The following is a 4,665-nucleotide window of genomic DNA, read 5'->3' as shown; positions in this document are numbered from 1 at the left end:
CCTGGCCATGCCAGGCACCAATGCGTAAAGTAAACGCTTGGTATGGCCAAGTGGTTAGAGCGCTCGACTCGCAATCTGACGGGTCGTGGGTTCGAATCCCCGTCACACCAAACATGCTCGCCCTTTAATCCATGGGGGCCTTATAATGTGACGGTCAATCCCATTATTCGTTGGTAAAAAAGTAGCCCAAGAGTTGGCGGTGGGTGATGATGACTAGCTGCCTTCCCTCTAGTCTTACACTGCTAAATTAGGGACGGCTAGCGCAGTTAGCCCTCGTGTACCTTTGCGCGAAAATTAAAAAAACAAACAAAGCATAAAGAAAGATAAATAGAGAAACTGAATAGCCGTAGATTTTCGGATACCTCTCTTTTGCCAAAGGCAATTTTTATACCATTGATATAATGTAAACAAGCTTTACCGAATATTGTACTGGCATGACTGATAGCTATAAGTCAATGTTTGACGTCAAATATGGCGATGTTGAAAGAAACAAGAAGTTCTGTGATGTCACGTGCAAGACCTCTATAGCCACATGATTTAAACTTACGTAAGTGAATACTAAATTAGAGTCATGAGTTGGTAGTTCTGCCTGTTAATGAAAATGTGATAATTTTAAACTTTAAATGGATAGGACAGTGATACAATGTTTAGCTTTGACTGACTGGTAAACTTGCAGGGTGAACCTCACACGTATTCCTTATACTTTTATAAATGACAAATACACCCACATTACTAAAAGGTTCCTCTTAGATAAATACTCATCCTTTAAAGTATTTTATGAATAACTAACAATAGCCGCGAGAAGCTCATTAATAATTCAATAAATTACTGTTTCTTGTATAACAATTTTTAGAATAACTTATTGATTACGTGTAACTTACAAATGAGTTATATTTTATAATAAGAATGATATTACAAGTAACTGATGAAAAAGATACTAATGTTATAAAAAAATTCTTCAGTGATATAATTGCGTAAACGATAATGTAAGTTAAAACACAAAGTAACAGAAAACTATGATTAAAAACCGTTACCCTATCAAGATGCAAATTGAAACTCTCCTGTCAGTCAAACCATGGTAGTTTTAAACTTGAAATGTATATTAAAGAAATATATTGCTTAGATTTGATTTATAAGTAACTAACAATGGATATAAGCAGCTCATGAATATGGTGAGAGTAACTTCTACTAGTCATAAGTAACTGAATTGTCATGCTCACCAATGGAGTATAAACACGAGTGGTATCTCTCTGTTTAGTCATTGGACATTAATCTTAACAACAGTATACCTTCTTGAGTTTCTGCATAAAGTCACTCAAAACTCAGTTTTGTTGTTAATAGTGAGGTATGCCAGGTCTTGTTCTAATGTCATAGGATAATATTAAGGATCATAAGCTATTTGTTGATCCCAGTTGGATATTTCTTGTTAATATTACTTATATTAATTAATCCACTAAATTATTAAATTGCTCCCTTTTGTTCATGGTAATTGATAATGAAGTTGGTCCCGACAAGATATATTCTAGTGTCTAAGTAATAATTTAAATGATTATAAATATGTGTTGAAAATTTATGAACTATTAATAACTTATAACGTCATTCCATGTGTCTGCGTTCACTGGAGGGTGGCATTTTGTAGTAATTAGTTTGTGGCGTCATAAAGAAAACACGTTAAGTAGGTCATTTCATCGGCAAACGGACCTTTAATAGTAAATTTTAGGAAAATAGTGTGAACATATAATATGAACAGTTTTCTTTAAAAGATTGTTGTTTCAGGAAATTTGTTATTAATTAAAAATTAAGTACACAACAGGATTACGATATAATTGTTATCACCTACAATCGTTTAGTTAAGAACAATAAAAATTGGAGATTTATATACAGATTAACATGCTCTTTAAGAGCAGGTGTTTGTAATTCTAACTGGGTATAAAAGACTGCCACAATGACGGGTTCATAAAACTGAAAACGTAGCTATATCACAAAATAAAATACGAACGTAAGTGCATAAAACACGTTTATCAAACGTTTCAGATTAACAAAGTTTTCATCATCAGTAATCTTTAGAAATGAAAACAAGAATAATTACAGAACAGATAAACAGAAGTAGATATAAAAACAAAAACAAACTAGAAAACGTAACAAAGTCGCATGAGGATTGTGTATTGTTGAGATAGTCAAGGAATTGTTTAATAATTAAGGTATCTTTTACAGGAAGTTCGGTTTCAGACTTAGCAGTAGTAGAAATACTAAAGTGATTGAATGTTCCGTTTGTTCATTATGCTGATGTATTGCGGAGTAAAGACTACTGATTCTTGTACCTGTTTTGTACTTTATTAAGATGGCGCCTAGTTTCGCCAACATAGGAGGCCGTACGGTCTACGCTCGTGTACAAATAAACGAACCATGAAAATGGGTAGTCGGAAATTGTGGAAAAAATTCTTTATTTTAAGGGTAGGTTTAAATAACACTTTAAGGTCGACTTGAGGATTCTATTGGTTAACTTTTATCTGTGATGTTTCTTAATAATAATGCTTTGTTTTCCAGTATATGGCAAATAAGCGTAATTGAGTATTTAAGTAAAATGACCTATTTAGAGGAGTTCACTTTTTTTTGGATAAAAACAAGTGGGCGATTTTTCGGGTACGCGTTTTAGATAGTGGTTATGATTTAGGATGTTTTTGGAAGGAAATTTCTGTGTGAAGAGACAGGTACATGGAGCAAAAGTTGCAGGCTCTTTTAAGTAAACACTGTAGAAGGTTACGTTTGTAACTAAACGGAACGAAGCAATCACACTGAGTGAAAAAGCCAATAAAATTATTTCTTTTTTCTGTAGACAGAAGTAGAAAACAGTTGGAGTCATGGGTGACCAAAACAACTGAAAAAAGTGTTGTTAACTGTACTTTTGTGGGTGAATTGTGTGTAAGGATGTCGTGAAAGAAAGTGTGAGTTAGGACAAAAAATAATTAAATTATCTTCAACATACCTTCTGTAATAGACGGATTTGAAATCTACAGTACACGTGTTGAGCCAAGAGTGTTCATGGTGACAAAGTAACAACTTGGAAAGGTGAGTCCTAGTGGGAGTTCCCATCGCAACGCCATCTATGTATTGTGGAAAACGATGTATGATTTGTGTATATGTGTGTGAGGAGGTGTAACATGGATTTAGACAATCTGTTAACTAAAGTAGTGTAATTAAAACGTTTATGGAGACAAATGCATATTGTTTCGTTAAGGGAAATGTTGGTGAACAGAGATATAATATCGAAACTAGCCATTATGTAATTGTTATGGGGAGGAAGTTGACTAATTTCACAGGTAAAGCGAACAAGTCAGGTAGAGGCGAAACTACCGCGGGGCAGACACGGCAATGCCTCAATGCCTAGGGGCCTGGTTTTATCTTCTGAAAAAAAGGAGCCTCGATCATTTCTTTGTCCCGGGGCCCCTAAACTGCTTATTCTGCCACCAGAGTAAGGTGTTCTATATTTATTGATAGTGAGAGGCTTTAAGGTAGGTATCACGAATTTTGCCAACTTATAACTGTGAATGTTCAAAACAGAAAGTATAGGTCGAAGGGGGAGGGGAGTCTGGCTTGCAGACTTTCGGTTTCAGTTTTTAATGTGGTAGTATCACTCAGAATGTGTAGCATTTGTTAACATTGTCGATTTTGTTGAGGATAACAACTCAATTACCTTTATAAGGGCGTGTTATAAAAATGTTATTATCATCGGAGAGATTTCTTATAGTTGGAGATTTGTCACGTTTCAAAGTAAAGGGTGTTCTGGGTTTATTGTATTTGTATAACGTGGAGAAGATTTGTTTTTTAACTTTGTAACTTAGGAAAATAATTTCGTCACAAAGTATTTTCTGACCTTTCATATTGATGATATGTTAAGTATACGGCGGCATAGGAAAGAGACGCTACTCAATTTCATTGAATTTTTAAGGACATTAAGACCCAGTGTCATAATTTTCATTCATGAAATAGAATCTAACAGTTGTCTTCCCTTTTTAAATGTGAATATAATGAAGTTACAGCCAGTATATACAGGAAACCCCATTCCGTCACCACCTATCACAGAAAATATCCTCCTACTTCACCTACATAAATCGTGCTATACAACTTTGCATCCACAAAGACGACTTATTTATTGAATTCAACTACCTAAAGAACATAGCACTATCTAGGGGTTTTAACCCCAATATCATAGATAGAACTTTTATCAAAACAGTGAAAAATATTATGTTAACTCTAACCTTTCACCTATCAACAACGCAGAACACAAGAAATTTGTTTCATTACCTTTTGTGTCAGAAATTGCTAACGAAATTACTAGACTTTTTAATAATTTGAGCACTGATGTAAAAACTGTATTCAAGCCTTCACGAAAAAATAACATCTTACTACCTAACCCGAATAATCCCTATTAAAATAACAAAAACAGGACATATACAGTATCCCATGTGAATGTGAAAAGAACAAACGTCCAGTCCCATAGAAACAAGACGTACAGAACACCAAGGTCAAACTTATCAATCAAAATGTCCTTCCAATCTGCAGAGGCCACTGTACAACTGGTCTGCACGCCTCTGTTCGTGTTTTTAGTGTATCATTAATACGATAATTTTTGTTAATAATCGTTGATAGTAATTTATTGTATGT

General features: G+C 34.4%; 1 protein-coding gene across 1 annotated transcript in view; it reads right to left on the bottom strand.

Moving 5' to 3' along the window:
* Window positions 1-3,020, bottom strand: part of LOC106463801 (solute carrier family 10 member 6-like) — a 21,997-nt gene extending 18,977 nt beyond the window's left edge. Inside the window, exon 1 of the mRNA XM_022391405.1 lies at window positions 2,987-3,020. The gene's annotated coding sequence lies outside the window, so the exon portion shown is untranslated. The remainder of the gene's footprint in view (window positions 1-2,986) is intronic.
* Window positions 3,021-4,665: the final 1,645 nt, after the last annotated feature.

The sequence above is a fragment of the Limulus polyphemus genome, unplaced genomic scaffold, assembly GCF_000517525.1.
Source record: "Limulus polyphemus unplaced genomic scaffold, Limulus_polyphemus-2.1.2 Scaffold1487, whole genome shotgun sequence".
NCBI classification, from domain to species: Eukaryota; Metazoa; Arthropoda; class Merostomata; order Xiphosura; family Limulidae; genus Limulus; species Limulus polyphemus.
Note: the sequence above shows the minus strand (reverse complement) of the source record. Positions and strands in the feature narration are given on the sequence as shown.